This window comes from Gossypium arboreum, chromosome 7 (genome assembly GCF_025698485.1).
Source record: "Gossypium arboreum isolate Shixiya-1 chromosome 7, ASM2569848v2, whole genome shotgun sequence".
NCBI lineage: Eukaryota > Viridiplantae > Streptophyta > Magnoliopsida > Malvales > Malvaceae > Gossypium > Gossypium arboreum.
This window is the reverse complement of record NC_069076.1, coordinates 1-15,752: the sequence shown is the minus strand read 5'-3', so window position 1 is coordinate 15,752 and position 15,752 is coordinate 1. Positions and strand designations below refer to the sequence as shown.

General features: G+C 35.4%; 3 pseudogenes; all 3 read left to right on the top strand.

Annotated features, from left to right (window-relative positions):
* The first annotated feature begins 4,689 nt into the window (after positions 1–4,689).
* LOC108480660 (uncharacterized) lies at positions 4,690–5,868 on the top strand (annotated as a pseudogene).
* A 170-nt stretch (positions 5,869–6,038) lies between these two features.
* LOC108480648 (lariat debranching enzyme-like) lies at positions 6,039–11,376 on the top strand (annotated as a pseudogene).
* Positions 11,377–12,025: 649 nt separating this feature from the next.
* Positions 12,026–13,739, top strand: LOC108463738 (uncharacterized; annotated as a pseudogene).
* Positions 13,740–15,752: the final 2,013 nt, after the last annotated feature.

The window sequence follows — 15,752 nt, the reverse complement described above, 5'->3', positions numbered from 1 at the left end:
GCTATATATATCTACTATAATTTAGCAAATAAAGTGTGAATGACTAATGATTCTGTATTATTACATCTTCAGTTGAACTTTTAAATCAACTAAACCTGTAAATCTTATATGAGATTATCTATATTTGTTATTTATAAAATATGCTACTCACTGTTTTGGTGGTTCTTAGTATTTCTATGGGCCAAACCAATGGGTCATGGAGTTTGCTACTAAATTGAGCAGTGAGAGCTTATTGATTATAATAAGTTAGAAGATAAACTGTCACTGATGATTCTTGTAATTGTATATCTCTGTTTGGTATTAAACCAGCTAAAAACATTGTAATTTGTATAAAAGTTCTTATTATACAGAATCTGCTACTCTGGTTGGTGGTTCTTTGATTTTCTTCAACCTGATCAATGGGCTGAGGAGTTTGCTACTGTATGAGAACAACTAGCGTGTTTTGATTTGTTTATTCAGGATACAAAGTGCAACTAATGATTCTGCGTGTTATGTATTATTTTGAGACTCTTAAACAGTGCGAAGCTCTTATTCTTATTTGAAATATTCTAATTTTCTTCGTTTCATTAAATGTTCTTGACTTGATGGTTAATAGGTTTTCCGTGGACCTGACCATTGGGCCAATGAATTTGGTGCTGAAAGTTTGCAACAAGAGTCTGTCGATGATCAATGGGTCAATGAATTCTCAAAGTTGCATGTTGATGACTGGGCAGAAGAATTTGATCGTCAAGTTGGTGTGGGGGCTTTGGGAGATAGTTCATCTGATAACTGGGCAAATTCATATGATGAGTAAGTGTGGTAGCCTTGAAGAAGTTCACTTTATAACCTCTCTTAATTCTACATGAATGTTTTGGTTGTGAAAACTTGTAGGTTCCTCAGCGGTCGGACGCTTCAAGGGGTGTCTATGTATTTTCTGATATGAATCCATATGTTGGTCATCAAAATCCTTTAAAAGAAGGTCAAGAGCTATTCAGGAAAGGACTTTTGAGTGAAGCAGTGCTTTCCCTAGAGGCTGAAGTTATCAAAAGTCTTGAGAATGCTGAAGGTTGGAGATTGCTAGGAATAACCCATGCTGAAAATGATGATGACCAGCAGGTAATCCACTTTGCTCTAGTTTGTCAGAGTTGGATAGTTCATGTGTATTCATACACCAAAAGACATTGTTTTTGTGTTCTTTAATACTACAAGAATTTCTATTAAGAGATGTGACTGCTTGTCTAGTTCAGCCATCTGTTCAGCATCTTTGGTTACGATTCTTTGCCTGGCAAGGTTGACCATTTACCTTTCTATTCCACCTAAATCTAAATCATTTTTAATCTTGTCTAATGCCCTGTGAATACCATCATATTTTAGGAAACAGAACAACCTATTGGTTAAGCAAGCAAGAAAACCTTTTGAACACAAAGGATCTATTTTCTTGTACGGCTACATTTTGTGTTTTATTTGCTGGCTTGATATAGCCATGTTGGTTTACCATGCAATGTAATGCCTACAAGGTGTTTGAGAAAATGCTCTAAAAGCATATTCACTAACTTTGAATAGAATACAATGGGATAAAGTGGAATCAAATGAGATGTAATGAGATGATTAGAAATGAGGAAGGAAGGTGACTCCGTGTGTGTGTGCACAAAAAAAAAAAAAACAATTTTAAGAGTTCGGTTTTAACTGCAAGCATACAACATCACCTAAAGGAGTCAACAATTTAATGATTTCTATTTAACAAGCATGCAAGAAAGGAGTCTAACTAGCTACTCACTGATTTCTATATTACGACCAAACATAATTTGGAAGTGAATTACTCTAATTAACTACTTAATATGCAAAAGGACTAAATTGTAAAATTAGAAAAACTAAAAAAACTAGCAAATTAATAACAAATAGCAGTTGGTTGACTTTTATATTGTAACACCCCTAACATGTCTCCGTCGCTGAATTAGGATTTCGGAGTATTAGAGAACAATAGAAACAATTAAATTTAAAGGGAAACAATTAATCAATTCTACTATATCTTTAAAACACTATTTAGCTACTCCCTTTTTTTCATCTCTTGTATATTGATCTTACCATAGAACTTCAGCTTAATGATGTGGAATAATTGCTTCTTTTTTCAGATCTATAGATGTTGGTCTTGTTCTTTATTTTTGTTTGTTTATATTCTACTATATGTTCTTTATTTTTGGATTGTTTGTTTCCCTCTGGTTAATATTATAGCTTTTGTGTTATTTTCTATTTCTTTTAAATCTTTGCTTAGCAGAATACTAATTGCTTAAACAAAAAGCATCCGTATGTAAATTGTTTACTGCATCTGTGTTGGCTTGATTTTAGTTCTAGGAACCCTGTGGGAGTTGTGACGCATGTAGAGTTTATTTGGTAGTTTTTCTGGATGGTAATAACATGTCTTTTTAATTCGTTGTGAGTTGTGACATTCTGTTTCTTAGTTTTGTCAAAAAGTCTGTACTTTAGTTTTTAAAAAATAATAATAATCTAATTGGGATGCTTGTTGATATTGATAAGAATTGGAGAATTTCAACGGATTTGCTAATTGCAAAGGTTTTTGTTGATTTGGGTTTCATGATAATATACGGTGGAGATTGTCATGATTCGTGTATGCATATATGTTTCTTTTTCATACTGCTAGGTGCTTGCATTAGTCAGTAAGTATTGGTTATATTTTCTTTGAAATAGTTGGGATTGTTTGAGTTCTGTTTGGTATGATTTGCAAATGGATTTTGATTGGGAGTTTTAGGTAGACCCATGGTATCTCTGTATATCAGCTGAATGGGAAGTTTTGTGTGATTATTGATATATACATGTGGTGAAAATACTCTGATTTTGGTTAAAGATAGAATTATATTCATCTGTGTTACCTAGCCTTACATGAAGGGAAATAGAGTTGTAATCTTTTAAGTGAATAGGTTCTAGTCACAACCCTTAGATTAACATAATTTTAATTTGCTTATTGGTTGATGGTTTTATGAGACTGAAAAAAAGATGTGTTGGATATATTCTCTAATGATGTCAACCAATTTCTTCTGCATTTATTGTCTTAGTTGATTTATCGATGCATGCTGGTTCTGAATAATTTTTAGGTCCGAAGGAGGCCTGTAGGCTTTATGCTGAAAGTTGGGCAAGGGATATTGGTCCTGATCTTAGACCAGACGATTATGAGAAGGATGATGGGACTGAAGGTAAATCCAATGGAGATACGAGGAGTACGGACACAGAACCTTCGACCTTGGAGGATATTGGTGAGGAACTTTACTTTGTGATTTCTTATCTTGAAATGTTCTGATGTATAAATTGTCTGTAATGAATCAAGAAGTATATAGCATGACTTGAAAAATATGCGGCATATTATATGTGCAATAAACCGTTTGTTTTGTGCTTGAGACATCTTATGGAGGTCCAGGAACAAAGTCCCGTAATGCATAAGTTCAGTTAGGTTTTTATTTCAATTTCTCTTTAGTAGAACTTGTCTAGAGGTAGCATGGAATTTATTCTTTGATTTCTTTTTTCCCTTGCTGCTCAGAGTTATCCGTGATTGCATTCTGTTTTATCATGTTCTTGGCACCCGTGTTCAAGTCTTATATTTTACGCTTCCATTGGCATATTTTTGGTGAATCCCTTTTTCACCAGGCCAAGGTTCAGTCGTTAAGGAAGACATTAAATTACTGTTTATCTCCTAGCAATCTTAGTTATCTGGGTTTCATTGTCTAGAGCCATTACAGTGACGATCATATCGTTATCTTATGCTACCTAGGTACTTTTTTTTCTTCTTTTTGGTATCACTCTGAAGAATGATAGCATGATGTGCCATCTGCCAACATTCTACTTTCTGAACATCGTAATATATATTTCTTTAATTGATTTTAGGATGAAAATTTTTAACTCATGATAATTTTCTACTTATTCTGTCATCATTTACCTTGTTGGTACAGCTTCTCTTTTTCAACTAAAATATTTTAGGCAAAATTTCTCTCGTCCCACCCTTTTTTCTCTCTTATTTTCCTGGTATTATAGTTTATCTTGTTGAATTTTACATTGTTTTGATGTTGTCTATGGAAATGATTTAATAGCGAGTGCTGCAAGAGGAGGGATGGAGACTTTGAGGCCTGCTTTACAGAGGTTATACATGACAAGTGCTTCTGCATATAGAGATGCTCTTAAGAGTTTCATAGAAGGATATGAAGAAGGTATCCAGCAGGTCATGGAGAAAAAGGAAGATTCTTCTATAGCACAGCAAGAAGGCAATACTGATAAAAACTCAACTTGATGGCTGATAAGTGCATAATCGGAGATGCATGTGAGTACTTCTCCAGCATACATATTGTAGATACAAGTTTAGAGATTTGGTGGAGCTGGGTTGGCATGAAATCACAAGAATGATACATGTCTTGAGAATTTTCCTGTATCGAGAAAGTGACCTTTAGAAACCACAAATATAATGGGTATCTCCATCGACAATGGTGATGCTCTTTTCCTATTTATATACACATATATATTAATGAATTTGGGTCTTCCTGGCATTCTAGGTGATAGTTTATTCTTAATGGCACTTTGGATATGTGGTAATATTTTAGTTTTGGGGAGTAAATTTTGGTACAGAAATTGCATATTAGTCCAACATCATCTGTGTATTCAATTGAATGTGTTTTCCGTATTTTAAGGATATTGCTTATTGATTCATCGATGAAGATATCTTTCAATCTCTGCATTAGAGATGGATATTTGATTATTGTATATGAGAGGCATGATACTATGAAAGCTGTTAAAGTGTGCAAGAATTCGGTTCTTCAAAATCGTTTCAGTGTATTTAAACATTCAGATTGGATCAGGAAGCCATTTGGTTCCATAATTTTCAGCAACAGAGGTGGATTCCTTTACCTATTGGCTTTGACACCGGAGTTATGGACTTGTTTCTAATTCATAGGACTCAGATTCTTTATATTGCAGATATTAGCTTTGTGATTATGTACTTGGAAGTAGTTCCGGGTTGTTTGGTTCTTGAATCCGGGACCGGTAGTGGCTCATTAACAACATCGTTTGCAAGGGCTGTGGCGCCAACGGGATATGTGTATACCTTTGATTTCCATGAACAGAGGGCTGCCTCAGCTAGGTAAGCTTAAATGTTTATTGTTTGCAAAAGTGCATTGTGATGAAATATGATATCGTAATTGCGTAGGTTAAACTTGAATACTTGGTTATCTTGAGTTGATGTCTTCATAGATCTACATTTTGTTGCCGTGATACTTCATTGTCTCTAATTGTTTCGGTTTACAGATCTTTATTAGTTTCAATAGTGAGTGCATTGTTATGAAATTTTGGTTTCAAAGATTGTTATGAAATATGATTTTAGAAACTGCTTAGGTTGAGCTTGAATTCTAGGTAGATTTAAGAAGTCTGTTCAGGTAGATGTATCCTTTGAAATACGACATTCTGTTGCTGTCATGCTTCGTAGTCTTAAAATTATCTCGGTTTTATGGAACCTTGCGTAGGACTCATTTATGATGCATATTTTATCCCATTATATGGTTTTTGCTTGTCTAATTGATAATAGAAAGATCCAAGGATGGTGGTTTATTTTTATTTGATTCTTCTGTGTTGGTTCGTGAAAGAAGGAATGTTTTATGATTTTTCACTCCTTCAACAGAGAGGACTTTGAGATGACTGGAATAGTCACTATGGGAGTCCGAGATATTCTGGGTGAGGGATTTCCCGATCAGTTTTCTGGGTTGGCTGACTCTGTATTTCTGGACCTACCGCAACCTTGGCTAGCCATTCCTTCAGCTTGAAACATGTTGAAACAAGATAGAATGAAAACCCAACAAACGAAGATAGAATGAAACGGTGGAGTTTTATTGCCGGAGATATATCAGGAAAAGAGAGATTTCGACTCCCGGAATATGTAGTACTCTTCCTGTCCATAAATAACTGTTTTTAGTTAGTATCTTTCTTGCCCTGTTTATACATTCATGGATTCCTTTCTATCTCTTTTGCAGGTGCAAAATCTATAATAAATAGAAGTTGAAACCGCTTATGGTATTGGAATTTTTGAAAACATTGTCTCATTTCATCTCATTCGTCTCCATTTTTCTAATTTAATAGATATTTTCTTTCGGTATCTGGTCTCCTGTCTTTCCATCCGTCCATGGCTCTTTTATTGGTAATCCTGCCGTCGCCCTTTTCATTCTTGTTTTAGTTTCAGATATATGCTTCTTTTTACTTTTATTTTCAGTGTGTTTTTGTCATGGTTTTTTGTTTTCACCTTTAGAGGATAAAGTTATTAAGAAAAAAACCTAAGGTTTTAAGTTTTTCTCAAACCCTACCACAGTATTGTGTCCAATTCAAAACGATGAAGATAGCAGTGGAAGGGTGCATGCATGGAGATCTCGACAAGGACTACGACACCATTAAATACATTGAAAACACTCGCAACATCAAAATTGACCTCCTCCTTTGTTATGGTGATTTCCAGGTTCTTTCTCTTACACTCTCACTTTCTCCAATTTGTTGTTTTTATACGAAATTTTGTTACTTTCCAAATACCCATTTTTTATATGAACTTAATTTTTTTTTCTTTTGCAACTTAGGCAGTCAGGAATGAAAAAGATATGGACAGCCTTAATGTGGCCCCAAAATATAGGGAGATGAAGTCATTCTGGAAATACTATTTGGGTCAGGAGGTTGCCCCAGTTCCCACGATTTTTATCGGTGGAAATCATGAAGCTTCCAATTATTTATGGGAATTGTAAGTCACCCCCTTTTCTTCATATGTTCTGGCTTGGGGATTCTGATTCTTTTATGAAAAGGCCTTGAATTTTACCTTCTGCTATTGAAATGTGTAAACTTTAGGTATTATGGGGGATGGGCAGCACCTAATATATACTTCTTGGGGTATGCTGTGGTTGTGAAGTTTGGCAATATCCGTATCGGTGGACTTTCCGGAATTTACAATGCGCGTAATTATTGTTTAGGTTGGGTATGAAGTTCTTTTACTTGTCTATTCTATGTTTATTCTGGAGTTCTTGTAATGGTGATTGTATATTTACTGCAAGCGAGTGTCAGATATGTTATATTGATTCTTATTTAGGGTGGAGAGTCGAAGCTTTGAAACTGAAATGAATTAGCTTTTCCTTGAGCAGGACACCATGAAGGGCCACCTTATAATGACAATACTATCAGGTCTGTGTATCATGTTCGGGAGTACGATGTTCACAAGCTCATGCTCCTAGAGGAACTGATTGATATTTTCCTTTCACACGATTGGCCGCTCAGCATCACTGATTATGGAACTGGCAACAACTTGTTTGCTGCAAAAAAACATTTCAAAGATGAGGTAATTATATTCAATTGGTGGAAATGGACATAAGTGATAGAATGAAAATCTTCATATCAAGCGTCTTCAGTTTTCTTGTTGACCATTCCTGGTTGCTTGTTTGTTGAAACATATTTCCTAGATCCAGCAAGGAACTCTTGGAAGCAAACCTGCTGCTCAGCTGCTCGAAAAACTCAGACCATCATATTGGTTTTCAGCTCACTTGCACTGCAAATGCACGACTCTTGTTGAACATGAAGATGGTGGTCGAGTGACAAAATTTCTTGCACTCGATAAATGCCTTCCAGGGCGCAAGTTCTTGCAGGTATCTGTCATATGTTCTGACCATTTCATTTAGGTTCTTTCTTTTGGTCTTTGCTGGAAGCTAATAAATGAATTCTGGCTTTCTCTGATCTTTTAGATATTTGATATTGATCTGATATAGGACCTTATGAGGTTCAGTACGATGAAGAATGGCTGGCAATAACACGGAAATTGAACTGTGTCTTTCCTTTGACCTTCCTACGTGGAGACGTTGGGTGTGTGTATATATGACATTTTTGTTTTGACCATGCCACTCATCTCACTCTCTCTCTCTCTTGGGTGGGGTGGACTAATGTTTTATTTGAAAATGTGCAATTTTCTATTTTTGCAAGTACTATTACTCTACAAGAACTTGTGAGCCGACAACTGCTGTTCTAATATGTAGGAGAACAAAGCTCGACATGCAAGATTTTTGTCAGTGGGTTAAGAGCAGGATGGAAGACAGAGGAGCCAAACCTTGTGAATTTTCTCAAACAGCTCCACCTCACAAACCCTCTGATTCAGTTTCAAACACTGCTTTTTCTGGTAAATAATATGGTGATATTTTGATGCTTTTCCTTCTTTGAGGTGCTAAAAGTATCTCCATTAATGGTTCTATCTTTTGGATTTAAGAAACTTACCATAAGTTTGCATATTTATACCATTTATCACTATAATGGTTAGGCATCTCGATATTACTGTCACAGTAGTTATGAAACACTATCCTTCATTTTTTCTCTTCTTTTTTAATTGTTGGTTAGCGAATGCATTCTTTTTTATTTAGATTTGCAACTAGAATAATCATGACTTTTGCAATTTGTTTTTGCTCGATTTCTTTTTTAATTATTAAAATTTTCTCACCTTGTGTAGGTTCCCCCCGTAATCCTCAGAATGTATCTTTCTTGGAATTACTAGATCTTCCTTATGTTCGTGATAATGCATCGGACTCAAAAGGGTAAAGAGTTTTCTATTTACCTTGTCCCACTCAGTTTTGATGCATTGTCCCTTTATACGGTACTTAGCAGCTTTTAGTTAATCTTCATTGTGATGCAGTCAAACCTAGAGTATACATGAATCTAGGAATACCTTTTGCTTCTCGTGTTTAATATGGTGCTGATGCTCTCTCATATAGTTTAATGGGATAGATAATTGATCATTTGCTTTCAATCAAGGTAGAACATTGACTGCGCCGAATGTTTTGAGCTTTGTGCATATGACACTTTTCCAACTTTCATCAGCAGAGGAGACACCTATGTAAGTTGTGGGGTTTGTTGTTTTCTTTTTTCTTTCTAAAATCATGTATAAACATCAAACATTATATCAATAGCTATTATCACAGTCAATTATTATATGAGCTTTAATTTGGAATCTCAAAATTCCCGGGATTTTTCTAATTGAATTGATATTATTAAAATGGACAATCACAATAGCATGGGGTTGTATCTTGCTTCTTGCAAACTTAGTAATTTGTTGAATTCCGACATCCAGGAACATCGGACAAGGCATGGCACCCTTTTTCAGTCATGAACTTATTTCTCTTTCAATACGCAATTTTCAGACATGGCCATTGGTTTCAAAATGGTAGCTAGATCTAGATCTATGGTACATGCCCACTGCCGAGAGTTTATTTGGTAGTTTTTCTGGATAACATGTCTTTTTAATTCGTTGTGAGTTGTGACATTCTGTTTCTTAGTTTTCTCAAAAAGTCTGCACTTTAGTTTTAAAACAATAATAATAATAATCTAATTGGGATGGTTGTTGATATTGATAAGAATTGGAGAATTTCAACCGACTTGCTAATTGCAAAGGTTTTTGTCGATTTGGGTTTCTTGATCATATACGGTGGAGATTGTCATGATTCGTGTATGCATGTATGTTTTCTTTTTCATACTGCTAGGTGCTTTTTTCTTTAAAATAGTTGGGATTGTCTGAGTTATTTTGGGTATGATTTGCAAATGGATTTTGATTGGAAGTTTTAGGTAGATCCCTGGTATCTCTGTATATTAGCTGAATAGGTTCTTTTAAGTGAATAGGCTACTCCGGGTATATCCCACTTCTATGCTATCTCCGTTCACAAATATTAGTGCCTGGTTGATAGTTTTAGTGTACAGTTCAGCTTTTTTTCTTATTTGGACCGGACTACTTGTTGTACTTATTCATGGCAGGTATATCCCATTCTAGGGATATCCTAAGGTTGGATATCCCGGTTTGTCACTATCCCAGTTTGGGGTTTTTAAAAAATTTATATATAAAAAATTTAATATGCACGGGCTGAGTTTTTTCAAAATTTTAGATTATTTTTTGGGTTGAGCCTGTATCAACCTTACCTTTCAAACCTACCCAATAAAAACTCCCCCATGATTATTAATGCATTAAATTCTGTAGTATATTCATTCAAACTAGGCTAGCTATTTGAGTATCTTATTTATCTTATGGAGGGAGATCGAAGGCGCTGAAGAATATCTCCACAAACCGGACTACCTGTCACTCTTATTCAAGCAGGGATATCCCATTCCAGAGATATCTCGGTTTTGGAATATCCAAGAGAGGGATATCCTGGCTTGGTTATATCCCATTTGAAGGATATCCAGACGTTGGTTTAGGGTTTTCTTAAAGTATTGGGTTATTATTAATATGCAAAAACACATAAAACCATCAGGACTTAAGCAAAACAAAATTGAATATAACTTTTCTAAGCACATCATGATTGTAATATTTAAGAAAATGTTGTATCTTCAATTCATAAAAATTGAATATAACTTTTCTAAAGGCCAAATCTTGTTATGCTCTTTTCAAGATAGAAGAACAGCAGAGGGGTTTCCTTAACAATTTTTTTGATTAATAAATATATTATTTATTTTTATAAATTTTATATTATATAAAAATAGATTTCAAATCTGGAAGGTTAAGTTTACCTTAAGGAAAATATCATCTATTTATCAAGTCTGATCTAATTTAATATGCAGATAACTCTAATCATAATCAAATAATTTATAAATAGTAAATTTAAATCACTTGTTTTTAAATAGACAGTTATATCCATTTCTCTTTATAGTACAAAATTTTAGGTTATATTCTCTTTGAATATGTGTTGAACATGGCTTTAGGGAAATGAAGGGCCTGAGTAAGAAAACATAGCATGTCATTTTATGAATGCTAATGATGATAACATTCATGTAAACGGAACGATGACTAGGAACTGTAGAGAGGTTTATTGACAGCCCAACTATTTGGTTTTTCCATGTAGAAAAAACTTAAATTGCAGTTGCATTTTACCTGTGCTGTCTGTTCCCCAATAATGAACTGGTCCTGCTGAAAACAGGAAATTCTGGAGGCGCCCGAGAAAGCTGAGTCTCATATTTGGACATTTTGGACACTCGACGAATCACAAGCTTATTGGAAGCAAGAATTTGGACATTTAAATGGTCGAGAATCGAAAATAATCGAAATAGACTTTAATTAAGCTGCATGTTGCAGACTTACAGCTGAGTTTTCTTGGTTTTTTTCCCTTTTAAGTTCCAGTTGTTACCTTTTAACTATTACAATAAATCAGTGCAACAGAGAGTAGAGGTTCTTTTGTTTGTGTTAAGAGCTGTCTATATAAAGGGCTGTGTTTTTTATTTTTGTTTAATTTGTTTTCACTAGCGGTCTTGCTAAGGGTAATAGATGAAAATTTTTTGGAATTTTGAGGAATGCTGATTGTATTTAAGAGGATGGATTCTAAGGAGTGAACGTGGAAGTGGCCTTATGCCTTGAAATTATTAGGTTCATTAATTGGTCAGTCAGCTGGTCAAATGTTTTCAGGGAAATGAGATAGCAGATGTATTAGGTAAGGTTGGCATTTGAAGGGAAGTATTTTCATGGCTTGATGGTGATATTTGTTCTTTTTTTATTTAGTTCTCTGTGCGATCATTGGTATTTCCAAGTCCTGGCGCTGTGTGTTCTTACTTGGTGTTTTGAGTTTTGGTTGACTTGTGTTACTGATGTTTTAATTCTACATATTGGTTCTGAAATGTCTTTGTCCTTTGTTTGCTTTTGTGAGTGTTGTCAGTTATTAGTGAAAGTTGTCTTAACAAAAAAAGAAGATACCAGGGCTTTTCATGTTCAAGTAAGAGTTAGAAAGAATGCAACTGGCTTTAGAAAGTGACCTTTAGAAACTACAAATATAATGGGTATCTCCATTGACAATGGTGATGCTCTTTTCCTATTTATATACATATATATATTAACGAACGCGGGTCTTCCTGGCAGTCTAGGTGATAGTTTATTCTTAATGGAACTTTGGGTATGTGGTAAATATTTTCGTTTTGGGGAGTAAATTTTGGTGCAGAAATTGCATATTAGTCCAACATCATCTGTGTCTTCAATTGAATGTGTTTTCCGTCTTTTAAAGATATTCCTTATTGATTCCTCGATGAAGATTTTTTTATTGCATATGAGAGGCATGATACCATGAAAGCTGTTAAAGTGTGCGAGAATTCGGTTCTTCAAATTCGTTTCGGTGTATTTAAACATTCAGATTGGATCGGGAAGCCATTTGGTTCCATAATTTTCAGCAACAGAGGTGGGTTCGTTTACCTATTGGCTTCGACACCGGAGGTATGGACTTTGGTTCTAAGTCATAGGACTCAGATTCTTTATATTGCGGATATTAGCTTTGTGATTATGTACTTGGAAGTAGTTCCGGGTTGTTTGGTTCTTGAATCCGGGACCGGTAGTGGCTCATTTACAACATCGTTTGCAAGGGCTGTGGCGCCAACAGGACATGTGTATACCTTTGATTTCCATTAACAGATGGCTGCCTCAGCTAGGTAAGCCTTAGTGTTTATTGTTTGCAAAAGTGCATTGTGATGAAATATGATATAGTAATTCCTTAGGTTAAACTTGAATACTGGGTTATCTTTAGTTGATGTCTTCATAGATCTACATTTTGTTGCCGTGATACTTCATTGTCTCTAATTGTCTCGGTTTACAGATCTTTATTAGTTTCATTAGTGAGTGCATTGTTACGAAATTTTGGTTTCAAAGATTGTTATGAAATATGATTTTAGAAACTGCTTAGGTTGAGCTTGAATTCTAGGTAGATTTAAGAAGTCTGTTCAGGTAGATGTATTCTTTTAAATACGACATTCTGTTGCTGTCATGCTTCGTAGTCTCAAAATTATCTCGGTTTTGTGGAACCTTGCGCAGGACTCATTTATGATGCATATTTTGTCCCATTATATGGTTTCCCTTTGTCTAAATGATAATAGAAAGATCCAAGGATGGTTGTTTTTTTTTCTTTGATTCTTCTGTGTTGGTTCGTGAAAGAAGGGATGTTTTATAATTTTTCACTCCTTCAACAGATAAGACTTCGAGAGGACTGGAATAAGCACTTTAGTTACCATGGGAGTCCGAGATATTCAGGGTGAGGTATTTCCCGATCAGTTTTATGGGTTGGCTGACTCCATATTTCTGGACCTACTGGAACCTTCGCTAGCCATTCCTTCAGCTTGAAACATGTTGAAACAAGATGGAACTCTGTGTTCCTTCTCACCATGCATCGAACAAGTGCAACGTTCATGTGAAATTCTTAGATCTGAGGTTACAGGTAACATATTAGAATTAAGTTATCCTAACTTTTCAAGCAGTTTTTCTTTTAAAGCAGTTTCAAAACTGCTTTGAAACTTAAACCTAATGATTATTCTCTTTGGAACAAGCCTGGTGCAACACAAGCCAACTGTGTGCAGAGTGCTGATGCAATATTAGCTTATCAACAGGTAGCCTCTTCATGATTCCCCCTTGAATAGTGGTGGCCTATCTGTATACCACCTGATATGTTAATTTCATAATTACTTTTTTTAATAATTAAATATTAATTTTCCCTATCCTAAAATTTTGGGGTTCTCTTTACTAGGTTGGAGCACCTGTAATGTGTGAAATTCAAAATATATGAGTACTAGGATTTTACTAAGAATCAATTTGTATGGTGTGTTGGTCACTATTTTGCATGTTAGGCCAGAAAAAAAAAAAAATGAATTATGGTGTTGACAATGTCGGCAAGGGTGCTGTAACTACCTGAACCATTTGAGGTGCAAGATTGAGTAAATTAAGGTGAATATGTAAATTTGTGCTTCTTGAATCAAGGGGGCTTTTTCGCTTCTATACAAAAAAGTGTGCCTAGGACTTGGCTTGTGCTTAATCAATTCAAAGGATGGCATAAAGAAATGCAAAACATGTGATAACCCAACATGTCAATCTTCTGTGTGCCAAACTCTTATGGGTTGCATCATCTTTTCCTCTATTTCTCTTCTTTCTTATCTTTCGATTGTAAAGTGATGCATTGGTGTGTTATACAGCTCTCTTATAGGGTTGAATTATTTACTTACTTAGGCTGCTAAAAAGATTCTCCAAATAACATGTTGCACCTAGTTGGACCTTAGAAAACAGACTAGCTCCTCTATTAAGCTCCATGTAATTAGTTATTTGATTTTTGAAGCTATTTGTTAATTTAGATGATTTGATTATGCACTTCCTCAATTTACATATACCCTTGATCATCTCTTTCAAAATGCCCTTTTTAATGCATTCAGATCTTGCATATGCAGTTTGATTTGTTTAGCCTCTGTTACTGAGATTGTCCATTTAAAATTATTTGATGATAAACTTCCCTTTACCTGTGTTGGCCATATTTTCAGCACTATTAAATTTAGTCTTTTGGTCTATCTCTGGATCTTTAGGCACTAGTTGAAGCCAAACTATGTGCGTGCTTAGGCAAACATGGGTATCAGTTACGCCAACCAGGTTTGTTATATCTTGCACTGTTCTCTCATTGTCTTGACATTCATGAAAAGGGAGCTCCAATTACTCTACCCTTAACTATTTTATTTTACCGATGAAAATAAAATAAAAATATTATAATATTGTTATGTTATAAAATAAAAACCCAAAGTTTCTCTCTGTTAAATCAAGATCCATTGTCATTGGCTTCTTTCTCTCTCTCGAAAAAGGAAAAGAAAAGGTTTGAATTCATGAATCAGCTGTAGCTTCTTCCGAATGAGTGAGTCGTGGTAGTGATATTCTTTCTTTTAAGGTATAAATTTTGATTCTTTAGAAAAATCTTGTTTTTTCTTCATCTCTTTTTATTCTGTTTGGTTTCTGGTCGATGAAAATTAAGGGAAATTCGTATCAAACTTGACATTAGTCCCTTGTTCTTTTTAAATAATTCCTTATTCACCTGTGAGTTGGCAAATTATGTTCATCCTGCATTTTCCCGGAAGACTTAAATGTTTTTAATTTCTCCAATTTCCCTTTAATTTTTTCTAACGTCTTTTTTCCTTTACTGGCTGTTAATTTTCTTTCTTATTCTGTTCGGGCTTTATCTCTGTCATATTCCGACTCGAAATAAGCTGTTCTCTGCATATCCTGCCTTTTCTTATTCCGGTTCTGTATTTTTGGCTTCCGGTTTATTGGTTTTAGTGTTCGGTTCAGCTATTTTTTATTACCTGGACCGGCTAACCTGTCATACTTATTCCGGCCAGGGATATCCCATTTCAGGGATATCCCGGTTCGTTGTTATCCCGTATGGGTATATCCCGGCTTGGGTATATCCCATTCTAGGAATATCCCGATTCCCCACTTTTTTTTTTTGGACTCCAGATCTGTTTTTTGAATCCGGTTCGGTTTTTACCCTGGTTCGGTTTTTGACCCCAGTTTGATTTTAGGGTTTAGGGGTTTGGGGTTTTAGGGTTTAAGGTTTAGGGTTTAAGGTTTTAGGGTTTGTGGTTTTATGGGTTTTAGGGTTTTAGGGTTTGGTGCTTAGGGTTTAGGGGGTTTTAGTTTGGGGTTTGGGGTTTGGGAGTTTATGGGTTGGGGGTTGGGGGTTGGGGTTTGGGAGTTTGGGAGTTTGGGAGTTTGGGAGTTGGGAGTTTGGGAGTTTGGGAGTTTGGGGTTTGGGGGTTGGGGGTTGGGGTTTGGGGGTTGGGGTTTTGGGGTTTTGGGGTTTGGGGTTTGGGGTTTGGGGTTTTAGGGTTTAGGGTTCAGGGTTTAGGGTTTAAGGTTTTAGGGTTTGTGGTTTTATGGGTTTTAGGGTTTGGTGCTTAGGGTTTAGGGGTTTTAGTTTGGGGTTTGGGGTTTGGGAGTTTATGGGTTGGGG